At 45.9% G+C, this 27,860-nt stretch overlaps 1 long non-coding RNA gene across 7 annotated transcripts; it reads right to left on the bottom strand.

The window, feature by feature from the left end:
- Window positions 1-15,801: 15,801 nt before the first annotated feature.
- Window positions 15,802-25,111, bottom strand: LOC309588417. Of its 7 annotated transcripts, none has more exons than XR_014227760.1 (7): window positions 24,851-25,111; window positions 22,490-22,581; window positions 19,462-19,735; window positions 18,851-19,005; window positions 18,553-18,707; window positions 17,376-17,692; window positions 15,802-16,766 (listed from the first exon to the last, which is right to left on the bottom strand). It is a non-coding gene; the product is annotated as an uncharacterized lncRNA (long non-coding RNA). The 7 variants fall into 7 exon arrangements; XR_014227762.1 differs by lacking the exon at window positions 19,462-19,735 and having other exon boundaries at window positions 15,802-16,540; window positions 16,683-16,766; XR_014227763.1 differs by lacking the exon at window positions 19,462-19,735 and having other exon boundaries at window positions 15,802-16,540; window positions 16,692-16,766.
- Window positions 25,112-27,860: the final 2,749 nt, after the last annotated feature.

Genomic DNA, 27,860 nt, shown 5'->3' with positions numbered 1-27,860 from the left:
ATCCCTTGGTGTTACCTGCCGGGCCTCAGCCGCCCGGCCCGAAATGTTTTCAAGGTCAGACGCATTCCCAACATCGAGTACCTCGCCGCCTTAATAACAAAACCAGATACTGGCCAGCAGTCTGCAGAAACGAAGGTGCAGAATTTATTAGCTAGAAGAAAGGAGGGAGCCCAGGCTTGGCAACACATTTCATTTTGTATCTCCAGGTGAACAGAAATTGGTAGCAATGAAATGAGAAATATTTGTCTTCGAAAGTCTTTTTTCTTACCAGTATACAGCTCATGAGTTTACTAGGCACTACAGAGAACAATAATAAACAGTGATTCTGTGTGTTTTAGCCTAAGCTAACTTTGATATTTACCCATACTTTATATTTCCCCCAAGGAAAAAAGAGAGACCTCAAAGAAACAAAACAATCTACCTGTAAATTATTATTATCATAATTCTAACTGCATTTAACATTTTTTCCTTAACCTTTGATCTGTGCAGTACGTGTGTAACAGGGACTGGGACTCACCGTTCCGCGCCCCAGGAGGCAGGGCCTCGCAGATAGTGCGATGTATTTTTGCACTTCGAAGAAGCCCCAGAGATGAAGATGTCTAGTTCTGATCATTCAATAGATTTCCCGGGTGATTCAGTGCAAATTAGTTAATTCATCCGTGATCTGCTTAATCCAAACCACTGCATGAAGTCATTAATGGTTCTTACTTCTAAAGAGATGATAATACAGTGTCCAAAGCGTTGTGATGACTGAAGTTGCGCATCTGTTGGGAACTGCAGGTCATGGATGACAAACGCTATAAAACCGCCGATATCGATACCTGTCACGGTCTAACTGTAAGGCAGTGCTGAGCAGTAGGCTGGTTTTGTTGGAAAGGTATGGTCTGTGCTTATGCCTGTTTGTTTACCTTATACTGGTAAACCTGTACTGGGAGCGTCACGTTTGTGGTTAGAGGAGCACCACTTGTTCCCTGCCGTCTGCCTTGCTGCTTGTGACTGAAGAGACGGCTTCTCCGCCCCATGCCGTGCATTCCCTCTGCATGCTGGATTTTCAATAACCAGTGATGAAAAACCACCCAAATACTGGAAGCCCAGAATCCAGATGTAACCCAGCTGCTTTTCATACAGGTCTTCCGCGAGCAGGACGAGCGGCGTACCGACCCGTGTAACCCAATGCCCGCTGGAGAGTCGGCACAGGTGAAAACCGTCATTTCTCACCGCTGGGTGCCCCGCAGCGGTGCGGGGCCCGAGGATCCCAAAGTGCCGTATTGCCTGGCCTAATGCAAGGACGTGCTAAGTGGAAGCAAGGCCTTTATTTCGTAGGCTGCGCTGAGGGGATTAGTCATTTCACAGAGGTTACCCAAGACCGCTATCAGGTAGCAATAACTTTGATCGCTAAAAGCTGCAGTCAAGCTGATAAGCGGGAGCAGAGAGCTGGTATATCCCATTTCAAATCTCCGTGTGTAAGCCCAAGGTCCTGATTTTTATAATCTTGCTCTGAAAGCACCTACGAGTTATTTCTCAAAAAGAAACACGCTTCAGTTTAACCTGATAGCATTTCCTTTTCTCTCTTTTTTTCCCTCTTTTTCTGTTTTAGACAGAAGTAGCATCATTATCTTCTTTGAACTGCGGAGCGCCAGCAGAAGGGTAATAGAGTAACGAGACTGCACACTACCTCAGGGAAGCAGGAGAATTTTTTTCCTGGCGTGTTTCACACACGCCTCTCTCAGAGCCGTCCTCCTCCCTCAGCTGCTGATCAAAGCGTGACTTTTCTGAGCTAGTTATTTAGACTGTAGGCTTCTCAATGCAAGGGCTATAATTTTTATATCTGGGTCTTTAGGCACAAGTTCATCCGGAAAAAAAACACAAAACCAACACCCTAATCTTTAATATTCTGTACACGTGTATGCTTTAGGTCTCTCTAATTTTGTATTCCAGCAATTGGCAGAATTAGAAAATAATGACTAGCACAACTTTAAAGTCAAACAACAAAGTCTCTACCTGGTTGTATTTCTAAAACCTACATTCATCTACAAATATCTTGGTTGCTGCAGGCCATTAATATCATGTGGATTGTGTGGCACAGTTTACCGTTCTGTATAATGCAGAATAAATTAGGAAAAGAAAGGAAAAGTCCATGAACCCCTTAGATAATGTTAAGAAAGGAAAGACAAGGGGAACACAGAAAAAGAAATGGGATGACAAGATGTGGAGCCCTTGAGCTTTGGCCAAAGTAAATAAACGCTTTATTCCTTGGTGCATGTAAACAATGGCCTTGTGAGGCTCTGAGCTCGTCTTACCTTGCCTCCTTGTCTTTTCTTTCTTCTTAGTATTTCTATTTTTAGAATACACTCATAATTGATAGGATTAAGATATAATTAGGAATTTCATGTATCTCATTACCTTGAGATTGACTGCTATAATAATGCGTGTGCCCATTCATCAATGTTTTGTCATGATTTCAGAAAACCATTCCGTACTCAGAAAGACGTGAGATACCAAATGGATTGCTTTGTAAGTAGAGTATCTTCATTGTCCCTTTCTGCATCCCCCATCGTGTTGTCACTCTCAGTTAAGAGACTGGGCAGGCTGTTACTCAGCAGACTTCTTTTTTCCTGCAGAACTTGCATCTGAATTCAAATAACAGCTCCTTGGTGCTTCTCTGCTGACATACTGCACTAACCAGTTAGTACAAGTCCCTTACTATTTTCATTATCTCTTATCCAAGGAGAAAAAGATATAAAAAGACATATTAAATAAACATTCTCTCTCTGTGTGTTCCTCTTGTGAGGAAAATGACCAAGTTTTTCTAAAAGCTTGGGTCGGTTTTATCTACGACTCCTTTGGCAGCACCTTTGAAAGACTTCAGTACCCCGGGCGGACATAGTTAGCTTGTTCCTTTTGCTTTCTTTTGCTGTAATCTAAGTGCTTTAGAGTTATCTTTGTTGTTCAACTAATTATCTGATACTAAAATAATCAAAATCAGCCCTAGCACAATTTTTAAAGGTGGGAGAGCATTTTCTACCCTCAACTCCTTAGTTTGGGATCTGATTTTAACATTAGATTGTATTTTTATTCCAAGCTCAGCCGCCTTTGTGTGTAAGCTCCTTCCGAACTCCTCCAAGAATTAGAGCCCATTTCTGGCAGGCACTGTAAGGTACCTGAGTAAATTCAAGACAGTTTTGCCACACAGAGTTAACCGTACGTCAGGGCGCACCGGGTGCAGAACGCGAGTGGGATGGACTGGGGCGGAGGGCAGCAGGCAGTCGTGATAAATCCAGGATTTCGCCTGGGTGCAAGATGCTCTCCGAGCAAAACGCCCGTCGCCTGCACCGCCACAGCTCCGCCTGACTGCCTCTGCCTCGCTGTTCGGTGTCCTCTTCCTGCTTAACCTAAACAGAAAGCAGTGTATTCCCCTTAGCATCCTTCCATTTCTACAAGTTGGGATCTGTTATCTTCGGTAGATTTGCTCCACTCTATTTTTGTCTCATTAGATTCGATATATCTATCGATTAGATCAGATTCGAGGGAATGGTGTGTGCATAAAATACACTGGAACCTTGTATCTTAAGTTTCAGCAATTTTTTATAGCTTCATTATAAAACCCCAGAAAATTGCACTGTATTAATAGAAATGCTGACATCCCTTTAGCTGCAGTGACATTAATTGAAGCTACCATAATTTATCATCATTCTGAAGAATATAACCTCTAAAAGTGCATTAAATAAGAGTGCATTAATGAACAATTACAGTAATCAATTTACCCTCCCAACATAACTCTCTTAACTGCAGCAGAGGATTGGAAAAAAGAAAACCATCAACAACAAAAATGCCTGTGCAAGACAGGAGCCTTTGGCCAGCACCATGAGGCAATCCTCTGCAAGGGCAGGTGTGAGTTATTAGTCAAAGTCACTCTTAACACAAGCTGTTTTCTGTTTATTTCTTTAGCTTTTCTGTTTATTTCTTTAGCCTTTCTGTTTATTTCCTTAGCCTATTTCTTTCACTCTTGGCTATTTTTTCAGTGCCATTCCATTCTCATTTGAATAGCCTATGCTATGTATCAGCACAGGTTTGTGTAGTGGCTAGACATGTAAATACCTAATGCTTGTACAATTATAGAATAAGTACACTTTTCCAGCAAGTTTATCAGTTAGGGGTTAGAATAGCAAACAAGGTCCCTGTGTTAGCATAACATAGAAACTTGGGTAACTTGCTTAATTTTAGAAACTTGGTTCACTCTTTGCAGTAGGGAAAAAAATAACATCTTCCATCATAGGGGCATTATTTATTGAGTGAAATAATATGATAGTTGGACAATGTGGATACACTTTAAAACTGAAAGCACTCACCACTCTGCAAAAATAGTTATTGGTGGAAAGTATGGACAGGGTGTTTCTTTGTAAGTCTTTATTTTAGGGGTAGGCAGTGGGAGAAGACACAGCTTATTCTTGCCAAACTTAAGAAGTAATTCCTTACTACAATGTGAATCCTCACGATATGGAATGAATACAAACCAACTTAAACACAAAAGAGGAATGAAACAAATCCATTTTTTCACAAACGATCATTATTCTTTACATTTGTTTGCCTCACTTTAGGTTGAATGATTAGGTACACGTCACCATTTCTTTGCCATTTTCTCTTAAATGATCAGCACGGATGCTTTGTACGTGACCGCTTAAGAAGTTCCCTAATCAGAAGTTAAGATTTTACATACGAGATTGCACAAGTGTTAATAAAATCTCTTCCTGTTGGAAAACGCCATTCATTAACATCTTCACTGGGATAACGGCACCCCCGGGGACACCAAAAGCACCAACAAAAACCTGTTCCCACCTGCTGAACACTTTCCATCCGATTAAACTCCCCCGTAGGCTAGACTTGGCAGCCTGTGGCTTTTGCCCCCCCTGAATCACACAAGGACACGGGTGGTTACCAAGACTGGGCAAGAGCCAGGCTTGAAACGCTCCGGCATTGATCCCTCCAGCTGCAGGACAGCCGCAGTCCAGAAGCCGCGTTGCAGCGCTCTCACTGCCCTGAGCAAACCCTCGCACGTTTGCCTTCCCGAGCGCGGCTGAGCAGCCTGCGGCCAGGAGAACGCTTCACCAGGTTTTGCCATTCCCGCCGCTGCGAGCGTCCCCTCGGACCCTCTGGGAAGCCCCACTCTTAACTCCGGGTGGGCTTACAAGGCTACCATTAGCCTCTTATTTCCAAAACATGTAAAGTTTTGTTAATGTGCTGAAAGCCTAAATAACTTTTAATTACTACCACTAAGTGGGTTTTTCTTCCCTTGAAGTGACAAGGATTTTGGCTTTTAACTAAAACAAACTCACGGATATAACATTAGATCTGAACATTACAAATGTGTATATAATTTTTTAATTCTGAGCAAATGAATAGCCCTTTTTAGTCAACAGAATATATCATGTAACTAAAGTTTTATACCCACCAGAGACTTTAGTTACGAGTTTGTTTTTCAGTGTCTCGGTTTTCTGTGGCTACACCTGTAAAATGGAAGGAGATGCTCTGCAAGCTGCGGCACCTGACAAAGCCCATTGGTAGATCTCTGTGCTGCCTAGCTAACCTCGCTCTGCGCCGCTCCCCATTTTCACACTCATTTTACAAATGTTCGGCCTGAATGAGGTCAGTTATCGCAAGGCACAGTCAAAGCTATTTCAGTTGAATGGCCTTGACTGAAGCCTCTCATCCCCCTCCCGAGTTGCTCCTGGAGCGGGCACCAGTGGGGGTGGCCCCAGCCAGGCCCGGGGCAGAGGTCAGCCCCCTCGCCCGGCCGCCCCGCTCCCGTGCTGCCGGCTGGCTGGCGATGTGCCGGCTGTGCTTCTTGCAAAATTCCCCCTGCGTGAGCAAGAAACCTTGGCCGCCCCGTTAGGGCAGCCTTCTGTCTGCTTCGTGCAGCTGGGGCCAAGACTGAGGTCTGAACCTCATGAGGGCGATGGGTTTGCCAGAGGGATAGGTACCCTGATCGGTTTTTTTAGTCACTGGGAGGGTTTGAAAGGAGCGCACCGTTAAGATTTCCAGAAGCGATGGGGAGCAACGACGCCCAGCATGCCGGGCAGCGCTGACGGGGGTGAGCTTCACACCTCAGGCAGGCTGGACTGCGAACGGGGCCCTTGCTCTTCCCACGCCTGGCACGCCGGGGCCACGGCTGCCCTCTGACCGCCACGGGAATTACGTGCCCAGCTCAAGGAAAAGCATTTGGCTCAAAGTACACAGTTCTTAAGGGAACAAGAAATTTTCTAAGAGACATTTGCTGGTTCCTTAAATTATTTTGCAGCTAGTTAAATAACTGCTGTGCTAGAAGCTCTGCAGGCAGTAATTATTGCTCCATTTTCTTCTATTAGGCAGTCCTGAACTGAGCCACGAAAATTGCTTTGAAATCACAGCAGACAAAGAGGAAACTTTTGGACATCATTTATTTTGGGATGTTCCAAACCAAAGCTATCTTCCAAACCAAAAAAGAAGTCCAGCCCTGCCAAGTCCTTAATCACTGAAATGAAGAAAGAGACCACAAAACTGAATGAAAAGATGATTGAAACAATTTTCCTACTCTGAAAAAGCCTTTTTTGGAGTTACTGTCAGAAGAAAATGAGGGAGCAACAAAAACCCTTAATACATCACTGATGTATCTAACTGGAGGTGACTCGCAGAGGCCAAGCGTTTGAAAAGGAGTCCAATGCTGCAGTTTGTCCTTGCTGGGAAAGAACTCGTCCATGGACTTTGCATTTCAGGAAATAAAGCCTTACTAGCATTTCCAGAGAAATTTCCAACCATGCGAGAGCAAGAATCTTCTTAAGAGTATCCACTGTACTACGCCATTATAATATAATTGTACTATAATATCCGAGCACTTATGCTTCGAGCACTTATGCTTCAAGCACTTACGGACTGATCTTAAAAACATTTACCAGGTACAGGACGACGGTATTATTTATAGCACAGAAGTACCAAAGGGCTCGCTCAGTCAGGATCAGGTGCCATTGAGCTCGGCAGTATGTAAACACAAAGTCCGTCAACCATGCAGCTTGTGTCTGGCCCAGGCCAGACGGTATGTTTTAAAACTCTGTGAATGTGATCTGACAAATGCTGCAACAATTGTTAAAAGGACCAACGTATTTTTAAAAGACAAATGTATCCAAACCCTGGCAAACTCAGAGTTTAAAACTAGTCTGAAATATGATGTCATGAACATGAAAAAAAGACAACAGTAAACCAAATTGGGGAAGCTAGCTGGGAATGAAACTTAATTTTAGCAAATATTCGTTATGAAATATAAAATCATCTGTCCTTGCCCTGAAGTAGCAATCACCAGCTGGCAACATTTTGTCAGCATCAGACCAGAAACGGTCCTGACAAGGGATGTGAGGAAGGGGAGTGCAGTAGAAAACTGGTTTCAGCGAGTGTACGACGTGCTAGGGATGCAAATGCTCACGGGAAAGCTTTGTTGAAGTTACTTCCCAGCAAAGACCCCTGCCGGCTCACCCTCCACCCCCCTCCCTTCATCACTGTGTTTGTTCAAAATGTTTGTGTGTACCAAACTCCCTGAGACATGTTCCTTGGACCCTCTGGGTGGGATTCGATGACCACATAGACATCCCATTTGAGCCAGGGACCCCGCAATCCCAGGCACCCCTATGTCCTATACCTCTGTGTGTTTCTGCCCTCCTGACGCAGCCGACCCTGCCTCTCAACCCACTCTTGGCCAAGCTGGTGGCACTGGCCAGGAGAGGTGATTTTACTCCTGTTTAATCCATCACATTTGATAACTTTTTCTTAAGCTACCTTTAAAGTCTTTCTTTTGTACTTTGAAATGTGTCCTCCCTGTCCTATGTGTGGTACTGAAGCCCACACGGTACTACTCAGTAGTATTTCTTCCCTTGGGATCTGGGAGAGTTTACTTTTCCACAGAAAGAGCTTTGCTATTTTGAGTGTGGAATGAGGTGCATGACTGCTCCTGGAGCTCTCACTCCAAAAAAGAGAGTAAAACAAAACCTCGGATGTCTCCCAGTGCAGTGCTGATCCCAAAGGGGTCTTTTTTTTTGCCAAAAAGGATCAGTGAAGCCTCAATTATGCGTTCTTAATACAACACAGAGAGAACTATTAAAAGAGTAGGCCCTGAGATGTATGTTATGAGATGTCCGCAGCCCACCATGCTGACAAATGTGGAGGCAGATGTGCTGCAGGCGAGACTGCCTGCAGCTGTGTTTGGGGCACGGTCTGCAGGGAGCAGGAACAGCTTTGAGGTGACCAGCTGATGCAGCCAGGAAAGGGGGCACGCTCTGGCCACATCGGCCTCTCTTCATGTCCTGACATTTCGCTGTTTCCTTGTGCCCCACTACCCACCTTCATTTGTTATTTCTTGTCAGGTAAAAGCTTTGGGCCGTTTCAGTCCTGTGTTTCAGCAGTGCCCAGCACCTCGGCTGCCAAAGAATGTGACTCCTCCGTCCTACGCTTACACCGAGAGTCATGAGTAATAATAATACTGAGGATGCGTGTGTCTCTCTCACAACGGCAGGTCAGCTAGGCTTTTTGTCCTATTTCTTCTTTATACATCCTTGGACATAAATTGTAACTATGGCAGGTCAAAAATACAAAACAAACATTTAAAGATCACGATTCTTAACTTAGATGCCATTAAAATATTCTGCCCACCTCGAACAATAGGTGATTCATTTGTGAAAATCGATGATTTATTTATAAAGATGCAAAGTGCAAAGCTGCACCCGGATCTCAGCGTGAGAGGGGGAAACAACGGCGCGTTATGAAACCCTCCACTGACGCCTGCAGAAGATAAAGTCTGCGGCGGAGGGAGAAACGCAACAGGCAGAACACCCCGAGCCTTAGAACAAAGCGGGTAAGGGTTTCTTCGGACTCCTCCATTTCTGCCAGAAATAAACCACTTGAATAGCTCTTTTTAAAATAGCTGTTGGACTCATTTGTAACACTATCAAATGCCGCAAATCTTCCAAAGGGCCTTCCTCCATTTCCCCACTCCATGTCTTTTTCCCACGAAAGCCTAAGCCTGGATTTGTTTTTAGGAATAGCAACAAATAAACAGAGGCATGGTAACACTAGCAACGGGAAAGAAACGTTACCAAATTCAAATATGAAAAATGAAGGAAAACAAAACCTTTTCAACAATGCCTGAGGAAGCCTACAAGTCCTAGGGCCGATCCAGAAACCCTGTTAATCCAAGGATTGCTTTTCACCTTTAGGATATACTTTCTAATTCAGCCAAAGCTGACACTAATAATTAATGTAATACTAATTTTTGGGTACTCTCCCCTATATACATTCAAGATGACACCATTCCAGCATGAAATTTATAACTAAACAACACGACTTTATTTGTAGAGTATTTCTGTGGGTGGTGAAGTGATTCAGATGCTCTCTGCATTCTCCTTACGGGGCCTCCTCTCCAAACACTAACCAGGCTCAGCTTGGTTTCTGTGCTGAGCTCTGATTTTTTCCTGAGCTTCACTTGGTGCAGCGAGAAGGGAACAATCAGGGAAGCGGTGACGATCCCTGATTCACCACCCCCTGGCCTGACAGCAGCAGAAGCATCTCTGCATCCCTCACAGACAACATGCACAGTGGGGTGGCACCAGCCCACGCCCTGGCCTTACTAGTTTTGACGCCAGCCCATCACTAGAGTCTTTACCAGAGTTAAGCCTCTGCTTTTTCTTCCTTAGCAGGAATTTTCCATCAACTGTTTCAGCTGCAAACCATCCACCTTCCTGCACCAGGATAGGCAGAAAGTGGTTAGGGGGAGTAAGCCCCAAATGCTGCGTAAGGCTTTACATTTGCCAGATGCCCCAGTAACTTTGCCCGTCTCCCTCAGCTGCGGGGCACAGGGTCTGAGAGCCCCCAGCAGAGCCCGCCACTCGCTCTCCCATCAGAGAGACAAACCAGCCGGAGGAGTTGTTCCTGTTGCCATCCATAGTTCTGCTGCCTAAGAAGTTTCCAGCCCTCGCAGACTGGCACAAAGAGGCTTTTCACAGAGGTCCGGATGGCCTCCAGAGCCTGTCCCTTCTTTATTTACAGGAAGGCTCTTAGGTTTAGTCTGGGGAGGTCTGCATATTGCCAGGGGGCTCTACGGGAAGAATTTTATCAAAGAACATATGTTGCAATGCATCCTCAAAAGGGTCTGCTTTCTGATTAATTTAATCTTCCCTGGAAATTAACTTCACAGACCCAGCTCCTTTGGCTGCGCATGATTTATCTTCAGATGATATTTGCCTTTTACGGCCTTTGTGATCCACTTTGTTCCTGAACAGCTCAATTATTTTGGATTTATAAAGCCAAAGACAAGACAACTTGCAGGACCAAGCAGGTACCTAAGCAGGCAGCTCTGCGACAGGGCTGAGCCAGAGGGTAGCTGCCAGCTGAGCAGACGCTTTCCTTTCTCACTTGCGTGTTCCTGCTGCGTCTGTTTCTCCAACACTGCTGTTCAGCTGACTCCAAAGCAAACTGCTTCAGCACTAAGAGGAGCAGTGGGACAGTGATGCCAAGGGCAAAGACAGTAAAAGCGTTGCCCCTTTTGGCCACCAGTATACCTACTCAAGCACAAAACTGCACCACAGAAGAAGTATGATGAGAATGACAGCCCAAGGCAGATGGCTGAATGGATCCAGGCAACAAAACCAGTGGTGGTGACCTCAAACTGCTCTCGTCTTTGCATATTGTTTTCAGACACAGGAAAAGGATTTTGTAACATACACACATTGGTATCCAGTCCTATTTAGCCACTCAAGAAGAGGCAACATATGGGGCTGATGAGACACCTATAGGCACCCGAGGCATCTGAGGTGGCACCACAGGCTACATTTAGGCAGCAGAATCCCACCCGAAGCTTCAGATACCAACGTAGAGCTGTCAAACACTTGGACTGCCCAGGACAGAGCAAAGTTCCCTTGCAAACAGGGGAAAGGCCACTGCCTCCATCCATCTGGTTGCTGCTGTATGCGAGAGAAACAGCAATATTATCAGCTGATAACAAGCTCATATTTTTCTTACCTACCATGCACTGGTTTCTCTCTTAATTCTACAGAGAAGGCAGACACCCATTATTTCTCTGAACTGGAACAGGCCTTCTCCCTTTCTCTGCTTATGTATGTGTAGGCAATGGGGCCAGCTACCCACAGCAGTATTATCTGACCCCGCTTTTACAGATTTTCCATAGGAATATAAATGCAGTCAGACTCCCCAAGAGGTGGAGATATCACGTGAATAAGACAGCATTGAATCCATGTCACAGACCTCCATTAACCACATCTGACACACATAAGGACAGCACCTTATTTAACCAAAACCAATAATGTAAGATTGGGGCACAGAGCATATAAAGGTATTTGTAATAGTAATGTCAGTGGGATGGCCTAATGATAGAAAAGGAGCAAGATTTGAAGAGATGTGAAATAGATTTTATTGGACCAAGTGATGCACTTAGGAAAGGTAGACAAGTTTGCGGGCACAAAAAAATCAGGAAGCAGTTGCTTTCATGACAGAACGGCATCTGGTACAAAACGCTAGCAGCAGCAGTATGGAAATGAGGGGGAAAAGCATCACGGAAGAAATTATCCAAAGATTCTCATCAAATAAAAAAATCCTGCATTATCATGATGGGATAACTTGGGATACTTCCAGAATTTCGCAATCCATGCACATGCGTGATGAAATTTTTTAAAAACAGTCCTGCTATCATGCTAGGATGAATTGCTAGGATGGTTTCTAGTTTAAAATTACAGTGCAGCTAGAAAGAACTGCAGCACCAAGATTTCATTTTAGTGAAATCGCCATTAATGTTTCACCTAATGTAAGCCAATTTTCTCCTTCACTTAGGAAAATGTATCGTTTCGCACTCTGTATTTTATTTGATTGCACTAACCGAGTTCTCTACCACCCATTCAGAGCAAATCAGCAATGTGCTGCTTTTGTAGAAGAGACTGAACTGTCTTTATAATTATATGATTGTATTTTTGTTAAGAGTAGAATAAAGTTAAATACTAACTTGGTTGGAAGAAATACCTTTAAATCAGAGGGACAGTAACATACAGTTCCATTGCTTATCTCGTTCGTGGATTAGAAGTCAGTCTCACGCTGAGGTTAGTCTGGGTGGGACAGCATTACCAGTGTTTGAGCCATGAGGACAGCATTCTTCATATAGCTGTTTGCAGCTAACACAGTGGGTGGGATTCCCAGAGGAAACTATTGAGTAGCGTTACCGTATGTTAAAATACTTCAGTTTAAAGCCCCAAAAGCTATAATCATTGCTAGGACTCTGCCTGAAGCACCAAAGTGCTCAGGAAGCAATTGTTTCAGTGACAAAATCCTCACAGCAGCAGGCATCAAATGTTCATATAATCAGTACAAAAAAAAAGTGCAAAAGGCTTTATAACAAGTAGAAAACAAAAACAAAGGTATGCTGACAAACGCAAACTACCATGCACGGTAATTATACAAATTACATTCCAAATATCTTTCCACAGAGATATCAGGGGTTTACCGTATTCCTCCCTACTTATCTTTAGAGATTGGACATGCATGGAATGCCAAATGTTTTTATCTAGAAGTGCCAAATCCCTTAAAATACCCGACCTTTGATCTCTTTGACCTGAAGTGACAATAACAGAACTTAAGAGACAACAGCTAAATTAGCCATTAGTCATTAGCCATGACACACTTGCAGTAACAAATGTATAAACGTATTGCAGTTCTGAATGATTTAAAAAATGATGCAAGTGTGAGGCTTGGTTTGAGAGTGGAATCATACAGAATCAAGTTTTTTTCAAAGATGGCAAATTAAATTCCTATTTAAAAATTGCAAAAGTTGTGTTTTGTAGTACCTCTATCAGCTACTAATTATGAAGTTAAACAAAGTGCTGTGCACCTGTATTTAAAATGTCATCTACGGATATTATTTAGTCTAATCCTTTAGATTTTCTTGAGAAAATCTCCCTGCAAGTACAGCAGTTGGCTAAGTTGGAGAGTATATGCAAAACCAGCACTTGATCTTGACAGCTTTGGCACGTGCGCTTCGGCACCGTCCGTGACAATCAGGGAGGTGAGAGCTGGATACGCGTAGGCGTCGCACGCCGCACCACCACCCTTTCTGCAGGCGCTGGCTTCCGTGATTCCCAGTACCGCCTGCCTCAGACTGCAAGGACGGCAAACCTCCTCCATCGCGCTCCACTTGCCAAGACGTATCGGGATCACGGCAAGGGCTGCGAGGAAGAAACTGGAGGCACGGGGCATCGGAAGGGGTGGGATCAAATGAACCACAAAGCCCTCGATCCGAAGGCAGAGAGGAGGCGTCTGGTACTCGGCAGTCTTTAAGCTGCTGGTCAGAAGCTACCAACACTCAGTGAGTGAGATGATTTTCAGCAGGATAAAAGAGAAGGAGGGCTACATGCCAGAAACAGACATTCCTCTGGGAAAACAGCAGATTTGAAAACCTGGGAAAGCTATATTTAAGTGAAAACTGATAGGGCTCAGAGCCTGGGTGAACAAGAGACAACATCCACGAGTCACAAGAGAAAATAGACAACCTCCCATAAATAGTTCCACTTTTAGTTGAGTCTGACTGGTTTGCTATAGCCCTCAGGCTGCTCTCCGGCTCTGCGTAAGGCGGGACATGCCTGAAGCTCTGCGTGATTCCCAGACTTTGTGCCAATAGTCCTCATACACAGGCAGCCTTCAGACCCCACGACGTGTGGACACGCAACCCTAAATCTTAGGCGATGTTGCCAGTATCACCTTCCCACACTCTGCTCCTTTCTCCCGTGAAGCGACTAAAAATGATAAACTGTTCAGTAAGGCTGGAAGCTTGACAGTGCTTTCTGCTCGTGACCAGACCCCGCCTGCCCTCCCCCCAGCTTTCTGGGGCCGTCCAGACCGACCACGAAACTGCTGGACTGTCAGAAGCTCCTCTAAACTCCCGTGCTGTCTGCTTCCTGCACCCGAGGACGTCCACCAGCCAGCAGCCGCGTCGCCTCCAGAAAAAAAAAAGGAAGGGCAGATCAACATGACAAAATGAATGCCAGCCATTTCAGTGAAAGCACTGTTTAAATGGGTGAATTCTCCCACTGACTTTGGTGAGACCAGGATCATACAAAAAATGAGGAACTGATACAAAGCACCCCAGGGTTTTAATCATACCTCTCCCACTAGCCTGCCTGGAAAGCTCTCCCCAGACGTGGTAGCTAAACCACGGCGTTTGTTTCCTGATGCAAATCCCTGACAGAAATACACTTCTGCCACCTAACAGAGAAACAGTGGCATGATTCAGTAATCAAACCACACAGAGGTGTAACTCCTAAAGCATGCAGCCACACCACCCAGCCTGCCCACCCCTGCTCGGCTCCGCTCTTTGCTCAGCTCTGCACCCCTTCTTATATAGGAATTGGTTGTACGTGTGGAGAAGGTAGCACTGCTGACTGTAAGCCGCTTCATTCCTCTCAAAAGTTGTCTCCGCATCTATAGGCTAAATCTGGGGTTTAGCACAAAGTATCAGAAAGGATACGTCAATCCTTTGAAAGGCAAAGCAAGCCAGTGGGAAGAGAAGGATCCCGTCTCAGAAGTGGTGCGGGACACTGATGCGTTCACCCACTCAGAGCCTGACCTTCCCCACCCTTGGCCAGCCTGCGCCGATCTCCATCTACCCCAGCGGCGGGCCCTGCCCTTGCCCAGGGCTGACCGCCTCTTGCCCCCCCACCGGCTGCTTCCCCGGCAGCCTGGGCTCTGCTGCAGCAGCAAATCTCCATTCGGCTTTCAACGAGCAGCTGGTGTTTCAGGGCTCCCACCCCCTGGGTAGCATGACACCGCCTGGCCACAACCAACCCGTTTTCCCTCTACTGCTGCTCTTTCTTTTTTCCCCCCACTGCGCTCAAGGAACTAAACCCCCTGCTGCAATTCCTAGGTGAATACAGCAGGGTACAAGAAGAGGAGATGGAAAGCGCTGTGATGCCGCTTTGAAGGACCCAGTCCAGGATCGGTGGCTTGCAGAGGCACCCCCCAGCCCCCATAGCCCAGTGGGGCCACTGCAGGCCCTACGGCCCCAGGAAGGGGTCCCGGCTGCTCCGCACCAGGCTCTGGCAGCAGTGCTGTTTCACTGGCCCTGCACAGCCGTCACCCCAAAAAAATCCTTCCCCCAGAGCAAGGCAGTGCCGTCAACGCCAGCCCTGACTGGGAGGCTGCGTACGCACCAGTCTCTTTTCCGGGCTCATTTTGATTTGCCATAGCCACTTACAAAATGGACACTGCCACTTCGCAAAACACATGAGAAGGAACCAATGTGGAATACCATTTCACTCCTAAAGGAGTTTATCATAAATAAAATAAGTCGTCAAATCTACAGTCCATCTGAATAACTGAGAAATACAAGTTTCTGTTACGGCTAGATTTAAGGTCAGTCATCTCACTAAATAGCATCTGTTTAAGCAGTATGGTTATGCTTGATGAGAAGCACCCCTTTTAGAAAGTTTTTCTGCTACTGATAAAACTAATCTTTGGATGGCTCTCTTTCAAATCCATTTAATAATATTTGTCCTGGAAATAAACAAGGTATTCCTCAAATATTTGTACTAGAATTTGTTACCCCTGAATCTTTTTTCAAATAAAGGCTCAAATAGAGAATGCAGCAGCCACCTGAAACATTACACATTTTTTATAAAACGTAGAAAACAGGATCACGTGTTTTTCCAAAAGAAATCATCCAGTTCAACCTTGTTTGTGCAAACTGGGCTTTTATTTTCCAAACAGTCAAGAGTTAATAGTTGTGTTTAATTTATCCCTTACATAAAGTTATAGCCAGGCTAGTTTTTGCAGCTCTAATATTCCCCAAAGAATACACCATGATTTAAATGATTTGGTGGCACGGGAGAAGGGCTTTCCAAAGAGTTTACAACCTATGTCCCTTCTGCAGAGGCTAACTGCTTATGCGTAATTTCATTTTATTCACATAGATTTATGTCCCTTCCCATCACATAATATTAAGATGCCTCTTACAACACTCCTGTGAGATAGGAGAAGTATTGTAGTCCTGCCCTTGCACTAGAAACCCCTCAGCATCCTGTACTCTTTAGCGGCCTTAATGGAATCTTTGCCTGAACTGCTTGTATTTTCAATTTTATTTTGTGCTGGTTTGAAGATCAATAGAGGGAGGTGACCCTGAGGCCTGGTAATTTTAAGTGTATAACTACTGTGCCGACGCTACAACTTCAATTATACAACCAGGCTTCTGTGCCTGTCCAAAACTTCAGTGATAAACAATCTGCTTACACAGTGACAGCAAGAGGATCAGGATCCATGAATTTATGTCCATAAGCATCGGCTGCAGCAGCAGAGCTAATTGGGTATATCCTCAGAAGTGCATCCCATATGGATACTTTGCTAAGGGAAGTCAGCTACCTTGTTAAGAATAAACTAAGTTATATTGTTTTACATGGGTTTTCACATAGATGGAATACAAGTCTTCAAATTGCTTTCTCCGGCTCCTTTTTTTTAGCTGAACATATATAATGAGCTAAAAAATAAGATGAAAAAATAAGTCATTTTTTTATAACTCAGTTTTTACAATTGCCAAAGTAATGACCTATGGACCACAGCACGTCACTGTAAATGTTAATACAGAGGTGGTCAGGGATGGTGACTCAGAAAGATAGTACCTGACATACTGGTTAAATAGCAGTTGGCAACTTCTTGGTCAGTTCCAACGTCTCCCTCCGGAGATACCATCTCCGAGGTTTTGCCTGCAAGGGAAGTGGAACTGCTTTAATTATGCCAGAATATATTTACTACCTGGGAAGCAGTCATGCCAAGACTGTTAATGACAAACAATACATAAAAGGAAACAATGTACTATGCAAAGTATACACATCCCAGTTTGACAGTTAAGATTACCTTGGTATAATAAGTTTTATTAAAAAAAAAAATAAATCAACCTTTTGAGATAGTTAACATTACAATCTAGCCTCATTCCTGGCTATGGAAACAAGTCTATTAAAGACTTCCAGGTGAATATGAGGCATTGTCTCTAACTCTGGCTCTAAAGGACCCAAGGAGGCTCCTTTTGGGGGCTTGTGGGTACCACCACGCACCTTCAGATCTCCTGACGCATTCTCTGCAGAGCCCAACCTAAAAGAGAAGCACTCTGAAACTCTACTTAAACCCCTCTTTGAGACAACTTACCAAGAAAAGCAACAAAAACAGGCACAGGAAAAGAATCTCCAACCACAACAACTTTTGGTTTTAGAGCATTTTAATAACAGTTCTGAGATGCCCAATGCCACCCCATTCTATCTCGTATTTCATAACACTGTCAAGTTCATTAATATTTCAGCTGGATACAGTCACCCTACCTTCTTTGTCATACAGGTCCTTTTTCTTGTGATGATGGCGGAGCTCTCTCCCTAACAATTTCATACAGAGCAGAAACCTTATCTCATCCGTGACGTCTCTCGGTGCTATTGGGAGGCATTAACTGCTTTCTTCTCTTAACAAAAGTTGACTCATGCATTCATACCATACAATTCTTCCCCTACACAATAATTCTTTTTTGTAGAAAAATATTTTGTTCAGAGGGGCTGGGCAGGCAGAGACATCACAAAAACTGGATCCAGTTGCTTTCAGTATTTCTTCTTTACTGATGTGTCAAATAACTTTTGGGGCAGGTCACCTAAATGAATGCAGTACAACAGGTTGAGCATGTCTCAGTCTGTTTTCAGTCACAGAACACTATAGGAGTTGTTAACTGGCATAAATATAACCTGCACTGTCATAGTGCTATCAAAATAAAGATTGTGAAAACCATGGCTATTAAGCTAGCTACATAAAAATTAAAGCTACATTTAGCCAAGAAATCAGCTATTCTCACAGAGAAGCAAAGCATAGCATCCTGCAAAACAATAACAAATAATCCAAAATATTATGACAAAAGACAGAAGTCACAGTAACTAAATAAAGCAATTATTTCTGTGCTGAATATAGTAACAAAAGGATTTGGAAAGCATTACATAAATGGGATTTCTGAACTATGTTGACTCTTTCCAATTCTTCATTCAGAGGCAGCCTATGGATCTAGGACAAGGAATAATTAGCCACAGCCAGTAAGCAAGGATTGTTCAGGAAGGAGACTACTAACACCTATGTAAACACAGGAATAAGAATTTTTACTTGCAGCTATTGCGTTGCCAGACAATAGCACTGGATGAAGGTGAGCGCCATCAGTTGCATTACTTTCCCTCAACTCAACAGACAGATGTAATTTGTTAACGCTATAGCTCCCAGACCATTTTAAAGGAAAACTCAGATCAAATCACAGTAGTCCAACCTGAAGATCTGAACTTTAATCGTGATACCGGAACGGTCTTCCCATGAGTAATGCTCTAACAGGACTCTGGCTAAGGCTAGACACAGGTGCTCATTTCTTACAGGAAATGAACTGTACGTATTTATAAACAAAATATTGCACTCCCTTGGTCTTTATTTAGACAAAAAAAATTCAAAGAATCACTTTCAGTATCTAAAATGAAGCACCTGCTTAGATCTTTGCAGGGGTTTTGTTCTTCTCTCAATAGAGCTCTTGGTAAAATGCGCATGGCAGCAAACCCATGTATCCAGTGGGTGTCCTGGTACATGTTGTGGCATTTGTAGTCCATTCATTTTATCTTGGGATGTTCAGGAACAAAAATCTAAGCACAGAGAAAACATACAATTATTTAAGATTTACAAACAGACAGATCTGTAAGTTTGAGATATAAGCTTAAACATAAGAAAATGCCTTAAACACAAGAAAACACTTATTTTGTAAGACATTAGAAAAAATTTTTTTTACTGTGAGGGTGGTCAAACACTGGCAAGGGGTGCCCAGAGAGGTTGTGGAGTCTTCATCCTTGGAGATATTCAAAACCCAACTGCTCAAGCTGACCCTCCTCTGAGCTGGGAGGTGGCCTAGGCGATCTCCAGAGGGGCCTTCCAGACTCTGCCATTCTGTGATGAATAAAACCAGTTAGTGGATCTGCATTGTCTATGTTAGGGAGCCCAAAACATGTAAGAAATTGCCTCCAATTCCTCAAAAAAATTCTTATAATGAGATAATATCAGAGATTAATTTTAGATCCAAGTAACATGAAATTAATTGGTTGGTTTGTTACATATTACTTGACAATCAAAGGCTGAGGAACGCAAGAGGGGAGCAGTAGGAATGTGCAGTACAGCCAGGGCAGGGGAAAGACAGTGTCTCTGCCTCTTCCAGCAGCAGCTAACTGCTAGACCAGCTGGATCTGTTTCTTGGTACGCACATAAAAAGCAAAAGGTGGGAGTGTGACACAAAACAACAACAGAGATGTAAGACAGGACAAGTGAAACTAAAATACATATGCACGTCAATCATTAAACATGGATTAGCTGCAAACAGAACTCATTAATGCAGTCTGTACTTCCCACCAGTGATTCCACTCTCATATGAAAAAGTTTGCAACACATGATGAAATAGCAAGAGACAGGTGTCACAAATCCACCAAGTCACACGGTCAGGGGGTGATCTCTTGCCAAGAACTGCATGAACCACTTCAGCAAACACTTAAAAATGAGGCAGATGAGGTCTGAAGGAAAGATCCTGTAGCACTTCCAGCCCAGAAAGAAGGTCACAGTTGGGCAGATGGTGAAGGAGAAGCAGCAATCAAGGAAAACGAAGGAATCCGGAAAGCGCATTCTTCTCCTAAAATCATTAGGGAAAGGAAGGCGTTTTTGCAATTGCACATTTAAGTCCATCTCCAGAAGAGCGTGCACATTTGCTACGGTCTTCAGACAAAAGCTCCTCCCTAGCAGGAAGAAAGAATCAATTCATTCAGATAAGTTTAACGCAACCAAAAAAATCCCAGAAAAATGCAGGTTAGTGTACTTTAAGCCCTTGTCCTAAGATCCCAGAGATCTCAGCTGCAACGTTCTGCATTACGCTGCCTTCATTTTAGGGCATTCAGGGCTCCTCATTTAGGAGGTGCTCTGGTGAACCTTGCCGCTGTAGTGTAAATTATGACTTGTCTGCTCTGTCCTTCTTCCAGAGGCTACTGCCACCACAGCAAAGTCAGCACAAGGGAAAATGTTCCCAAACTGGAGGTGATCTAGTGCACAGACCAGTCTTTTAACACTTTCAGAAATATCCTTTGATAATAATGCTGTGCTGATGTAAAGTGTTACCACCTGCATATATTCCTCCTGATGAGGAGAACTGGCAAAAGGGAACGCGTCCCCACAGCCCTTCACTCCAGTGCAAAGCTACTGCCCTTTGCTCTGCCAGCAAAGATGGTTTTGAGCTCAAATGCCAGACACTAACAGGAGCCGCTGAAGGGTGGGCACCGGGTCTCTTCTCATGGCTCTGTTAGGCCATCCTAACTCTGGGAGAGCAACACTCAGGGTAACGCTGGGGGTGATGATGCTTTCAGTGACCATGACAAAACTTGCAGGGCTCATCTGTCAATCATAAGAGTAAACCCACCTCCATCAGCAGTTTAAGTAAATTGCAGGGCTTTGCACTGCAGTAAGTGATATGCAGACCCTCGTTCTCTTCTATCAACGCCGCGGTCAGGGTGGCTGAGCTCCTCATACTACCACAGTGCAATTCCCCAGAACTTGCTGCTTGGATTGAACTAACCTAGCAGAAAATCTCTTTCCTCATCAAAACCAAGAAAAATAGTTAAGCAATAATATGTTGCAAGGATCTGTTTGGGAGCGTGTGTTGTAATGCCCTGGAGAAGGAGGCAAAATTATCTAACATTGCTAATGACGCTTGGCTGCTGTGGCTATTGAGTCCAACAGAAACGATTGTAAGAAACTGCAGGAAAGATCAGACGCAGTCAGCAGATGAACAGCCCAGAAGCTGTTGAAAATGAACCTGTGTAAAGACACATGTATAAACATTGGCACAAATGCCTGTACTACATAGCGGTAATCTTTGAACAAGCGTCCTGAGAATGACAAGAATCCAGAAAATAGAGTCTATCCCTCTTTTTTTACCACGCAGGCCCCAAAATGAGAACAATTTAAGAACTACCAAGTACTTGACGTGCAGTTACTCCCGCTAACATAAGAGACTGGCCTTAACTTTGCAGACTTTAAATTAGTCTGCAGTAAGAATGAGAGGTATTATTGATCATGCTGCAGACAGCATTATACAACAGACCAAGAACTTCACAGCCTTTTACACCTTTTTCCTCGATGTGAGATACTGGTAACTGGGAATGATGGAAAAATGGTTTAACTGAAGTAACAAATGATATGCTTCCATCACACACTAAAATGTGACTGGAAAAAAAAAAAGCTGCTGAAAGTTTTTAGAAGGGATTAAACTATACTGAAGTATCACCTAAAGAATATTTCACCAACAGGTTGCCTTCTTACTGATTCAATCCCCTTCTGTTTATGAAGTGAGACACAATTTTGAGTTAAACTATGGCTTGCTGTTTTCCTATAAGACTCCCACCTTGTTCAGCACAGATCACATGGTGCTTGCTGGCTAACCAGTTGTTCAATACTTTGCAAGGTCTTCATAGCTCAAAGTGTGGCTCCGTACTTTATTTATTTCATGTTATTTTCCCAATTCATTGATATTCGACTCATGGGCTTGTCTAACATGACCAGATTACATAAGCATTTATCTGAATTCTTTACAAACAAGAATGAATTGGCTTCGTAGCAGCCTATTTTGCAGATGGTGTATTTCTATTACCTCTATTGTACACAATGGGAAGTTGAGGTATGGAAAGATTAATGTCTCCAGTAACTCTGACTGCTCAGAGACACAGAATATGAATTTTTCAGAGACTGCTTAAAATACAGGTGATACATTGGTTTCACCTGTGTTTGCGAAAGCTCTGCATCTCTACAAATCAGACTGACATTCTCAAGATGGATACCACAAAATAAGGAACATGAAAACGAGTGATTGCTTATGAGAAAATCTATCTTAACTGACTGGCTCCTGATCAGACAGGAAATAAGCAATGGCAAAAGAAACACCCCTGGTTCATCAGGGTAGCATTCAACTGTCTGCATACGAAGCTCTTTTTTTATTCCAGTTTCTAGCATTAGTCACTATACTTTCTCCAATTTCTTCAGCAAATGAGCAAGGATCCAACAGATAACGACCTTTTTAGAAAAACAACTCATCCACAGAATGGAGTCCAATGGAAAGCAATGTTGTTTGAACTAAAGGCCAGAGTATAACGAGTGCATGTGCGAATGTCAAATTGCAAAGGCAGCCACCAATAACTCATGAGGGTTTAACAAGGAAGCTATTAAAAACAAAGAAAAATATCTGCTCGATAAAATAAAAATCTTAAATCAAGATCACGGTTAGCTCCAGAGCTGAAACACATTATGCTACCCTGCCACTTTACCTAAACTAGAAACCCATAAGCCCAGCAGGTTATCCTTTTTTTTTTATGGAGAAGTGTAGGAAGGGGTTGGGACCTACTTGTTGCCAGCAGATTGTACGGATATTTCTTGGGAGCAGAAAAGGTTCAGAAATCTTCTGTTCCATTCCAGATCTGCATGCGCTCTAACAAGCTGTTATAAAAAGCGGGGAACACAGTTTCACCAAAGGACTGAGGGAAGTTCTCTGCAAAAGCTATCTCTTAAGGAAAGGGCTGTGCCTGTAACAGAAGCATTTCTAACCAAGAACTCCAGTTTTCCATACTGCTTTATCATAAAAACTGCTTTCTTTTTTTTTGTCAGCGATTACTGTTCATGTAAAAACCGTGATTATTTTTACTTTTTTCTTTCTCACAATGCTGAACAGCTGCCACTAATTCATCCTGTAACTGACATAGCTGGGACCAACTTTTCATCAAGATCGGCCCTGCATCCACAAAATCTACATGAGCATTTATAGTATGTACAAACATGCTCATAAATAAGCACATAAGCAGAATTACACAATTTGTATGCAAAGATATGGGTTTCCAAGGGCAGCATTTTTCCATTACAACGTTAAAGGTAAAATGTACATTCAAACATACACCCATTTTTACTAATTTGTACCTTAATGAAGAATAGGAACAAACGTTTACTTAATAAAACATTTGAACCTGGCAGTACTGCTTTTTAATGAACAGTTCGAGAAAGCTCAGTGTGTTTTGCATTTACAATTTAATTGTGGGAACAGTCAAAAAGAGACAACATACGTACTTGCATTTCCTAGAAATTCACCCCCAGACCACACTTCTCCCCATAACTCCCTCTTGACTATCATATTTCTGTTTATACCATTTCCACATTTGTGATGCCAGATCATCTTATGTAGCATGTAATAAAACATCCTGTCTGGAATATTTCACCTTCTATTTCATATTGCATTGAAGGCCCATGAGTCCTTACCTCTCTCTTGAGAGTTCATCCTTTATTTAGCCTGTATCATCACACGATATATTTGGACTGAAAGTTTAGAATCATTTTTCAGCTCAAATTATTGGGAACAGGGTGGCTAAGAACAACTATATTTACCTGTATTAGAATTCAACCAGGATGGTCTGGCAAACGCTAATATTTTACAAGGTGTCAGCCCGCACTTGATTTGTACCTCCCACACTTTCAATGTACTAGAACACAATGCTATTACCCTGCCAAAAAAAAACAAACCAAAAACCAAACAAACCCCCCAAAATAAACAATGAAACCATGCTATAGCAAACTAAACGTTGCAACGCATACAAGAACTGCTGCATCTGTCCTGCTAAATAAAACAAAGCCAGGAGGTGAGTCCGAAAACCCCGCTCGCCCATTCCGCTGAACTTTTCGCTGAGCCCCGGGCACGGCTGAGGGGACAGCCAGCGCTACGGCTGTACGGTAGGGACCGTCCCCCCCGAAGCGGGGTTTGCCCTCCCTCCAGCCCGCGGGCTGGGCCACGGGCAGCTCGGCGGCCTCGACGCCCGCGGCCCGGCGCGGCCGGCGCTTCCCTCGCTTTCGCGCTGCAAAAGCGCCGCGACAGGCTGTCGTGCAGGTTGTCGTACACCCTTCCAAGCACTCAAAGTGCTCGGAATTGGGTGTGGGGGTGTGGGGGTGTGTGTGTAAATCTACACAAAATTACGCTTCAGAGCAACAAAGTCACCACCCGGGGGGGACCAAGCTGGAGGGCTGAGCTCCGCCGGGCCTGCCGCAGGCCCCAGCGCGACCGTCCCGCTGCCTGCCGCCGGAGGGGACGGCTGCGCCTCCCGCGGGCGGCCCGCCGGGCGGTGCCGCTGGGCCGGGCGCGGTGCCCCCGCCGGGCGCTGCTGCGGACAGACGGCCCCGGCCGCAGGAAGGGAAAGCGGGGCGGCACCGCCTCCCGCTGCCGGCAGCGGCGGCTCCCGCCGCCGTCGGGCGCGGGCCTCCCCCCCCCCGCCCTTCCTCCCTCCGGCCCGGGCGCCCTCACGCTGCGGCCGGGCCCGGCCCCGCGCCCCGCCGCCGCCCGCCACCCCCGCCCTCGGCCCGCGGCGGGCGGCACGCGCTGCCCCGGCTGTGACGCCCGCGGGGGCCACCGGGGCCCGGGCCCCAGCCGCCCGCGCAGGGGAAAAATACGTAAAAAAGCTCTCCAAACTTAAGTTGTGCAGCCGACTCCCGGCTAGAGCGGCGCTGCCCGTAGCGGCGGCCCGGCCGAGCTGCCCGCCGGGCCCGGCACGCCCACTTCGGCGGCAGCCGGCTCCCACTGCCGCCAGCCGCCGGGAGCCCCGCAGCCGGGTGCCGGCCGCCGCCGCCCCCAGCGCCGCTCGGCGGCTCCCGGCCCCCTGCGGCCGCGCCTCCACCGGGCGCCGGGCCCCCCCGGCAGGGCGACGCGGCCCCGGAAAAAAAACGCACTTACCAGGAGTGGGGTTCGAACCCACGCGGACATACATCCATTGGATCTTAAGTCCAACGCCTTAACCACTCGGCCATCCTGGTGCACATGCAGCCACGGCTCCCAGCCGCCCCTACGTACCGGGCCGCGCTCCCGCCCGGCCCCCCGCCCGCCCGCGACCCTCGGGCCGGCGCGGGCGCCCCCTCCCCCGCCGCGCCGCTCCCTCCCGCCGTCGCTTCCAGCGCGGGAGGGCGCAGAGCGCACGGGCGGCCTCTCTCGGCGGCGGCGGCGGCAGGCGGGCAGGGCCCGGCCCGGCGGGGAGCCTTGCCCGGGCTGGGGCCCGCGCCCTTCGCCCTCCCCGGGCCGGGGGGCGGCCCTCCCCCGCCGCCCGGTCTCTGGCGGGCGCCGGGGCCGGAGCGGAAGGGGGGAGGGCGGGGGAGGCGCGCGGGCCCGCCCCTGAGGGGAGCGCGTGGGCGGCGGCGGGGCGGGCCGGGCCGGGCCGGGCCGGGCCGGGCCGCTCGGGGCGGGGGCCGGCGAGGTGCGAGGGCCCGGCCGTGCCCTGCCGCCCGCCCGGGTGTGTCCGTGCCCCGCAGGGTTTCGGGGCGCGCTGCAGAGCCGGGGGGAGCTGCAGCGCCGGCGCCGGTCGTCGGGGGAACGGCTGGGGAGAAGTTGCACCAGGGAGGCTCAGGCCACGGGAAAGGAAAACGACTCAACTTTTTTTTCCTCCACCGCACCCGCCGGCCATGGTGCCTGGCGCAAAACCAGCTGACAGGTGCTCTTGGGAAAACCGCTGTCCTGTACTGACATTTTACTTATTCCTGTCCAGTTGTTGCGTGGAATGTATCTTGCCTGGCCGGTAGAAGGAAAAACCCTTCCTTTGGACCAAAGTCCAAAGCTATCAATTATGCTTAATTAGGAGAAAAATATTGCCGAGGAAAGATTTCTTGCCAATCACCGCTGCATGCCAGGTCTGTGGAAACGCCTGCTGCAATATCCCTGGTTCGTGCCTGCACTGGGGCTTCCCCCTTCTTCCCCGCACCAGGAGGGGAAAGGAGAGGTGCCCCACGGCTGGCCTTCCCCCCGCCGCCTCCAACTCGCCGCCTTCGCTTCTCCATTCTCCAGAGGAGACAACGGACGCCCTCCATCCCACCAGACTTTGCCGCCTTTGAGCCCTCCCCAGGGGAATGAGAGACAAATACTCGGTGTGGCACAGGCTGGGGACGCTGGGCTGGGACAGCGTCCGGCCGACTGGAGGCGGCACGCGGAGGCCATCCGTCTCTCCCATGAGCAGAACAGAGGCACGTGCCCTGCCTGGCTGTTGGACGCCCTGCTGGTCGGTGGCCCTCTGTAAGGGGTCTGGGCCTCGAATTTGCAGGTGCAGGTGGTGCCTAACCTCTGCAGCTGTTAGGGCTGAGAGACCCCCGGTACACTAGGTATGCTTGTGAAGGAAAATACTTCTCACAATGTAATAAAAATTAATTGTTAACGTTTTACATACATGAAGAACAGATGTGAAACTCGCACCTTCATTTTCCTTACTTTTATTCACACGCTGGAGCCCATGAATGAAAGAACAGCTCTTTGACTGGAACTTACCATGCTGTATCATTCGCTAGAAACGGGCATCACACCATAGCTAGCATTGCTCCCCCTTCAGTAGGGTTGTGCCTTTCAGCAAAGCATTGAGTAGAGAAATGTCATCAGTTAGGTTTCTGTTCACTTAGAATCATAGAATCACAGAATCATTAAGGTTGGAAAAGACCCTTAAGATCATCAAGTCCAACCGTTAACCTATCACTGCCAAGTCCACCACTAAACCACGTCCTCAAGCACCACGTCTACCCGTCTTTTAAATACCTCCAGGGATGGAGACTCAACCACTTCCCTGGGCAGCCTGTTCCAATAGTAAAATGTTACTTTTTCCTGTTAAGACTTTGCGCCCTAACAAGGTATGCACTGTAAGGTAAGGTGTGACGGTGGAGCTGTCTTCCAATGGCTGTTACTGGCTTCGGCTCAACTATTACGAAGACGCTATATAATATGCCAGAAACATGGAAGAAGATAGATCTGCTATTGCCTTCTTACATATTAGAGAAACAAATACCATGGCTCCATGTGAAAATCATATTGTGTTGGAAATAGATTAACTGTAATCACCATGTACAGTATCTATTAAATGATACTGTTTCCTGTCTTCATCATATCTGTGACACTTTCCTAGAGACAGAAACACAGCCATGTGTAGCTCTTCCCTTTTTTCAAATCAATTCCAAGTATATCCTATGGTTCAAAAATCTAGAGAACCTGTTTTGTTTTCAAGAAATTACAAACTACAACTTGGGCTGTGCATTCAAAACATCCTTACTACAGGTTACATTAGAAAAGCTGCAGTTTAGCTTAGCTACTCAGTTCAGCCCCCAGAAAAAAAGGTATCTGGGTCTTAAACTAAGAGCTATACTTTTACTTCGAGAAGTTTTTCCCAAGACACACGCCAGAGAGATGCCTGCTCAAGTGTGCAGGTGTGTCCATAGCCTGGGTCCCTCGCTTTAAGGCAGCAATTGTTCCACTGCCATTTCTCGAAAATAAAACCCATGTTTCAAAAAAAAAAAAAAAAAATCCCCTAAAATGAAATGGAGACTCATACGCATATCCAGGAAGTTCACCATTCTATACCAAACATTGTATTTTGTAGTAGGGGATTTTTTTGCTCTTTCATATTTATGCAATGCTCTCTTACATTTTTAGGAGCAAGGTGTGCCTGGCTGCCAGTTCTCCTTTCTCCTTCTCAGAAAGGGCTGAGATTCAGGGGTGGGTGTGGGTGTGAAGCTTCTGCTGCTTTCAGTACGAAACAAAAACAAGTAACAGTAACCCTAAAAGCTAAAGCAGCCCCTCTCACATTTTAACTACTCCCCCTCATACCCAGCTATAGGGTTTGCCACATGAGGGAAGAGGGAAAAAAAAACCCGACCCATAGAATATGCTACGCACATCTCCCCAGGAGTCGTGCTGACTTTCAGAATGAAAAGGCAGCTTT

This window comes from Platalea leucorodia (assembly GCF_965183815.1).
Source record: "Platalea leucorodia genome assembly, chromosome: 3".
Taxonomy (NCBI): domain Eukaryota; kingdom Metazoa; phylum Chordata; class Aves; order Pelecaniformes; family Threskiornithidae; genus Platalea; species Platalea leucorodia.
This window is presented reverse-complemented; position numbering and strand designations above follow the sequence as displayed.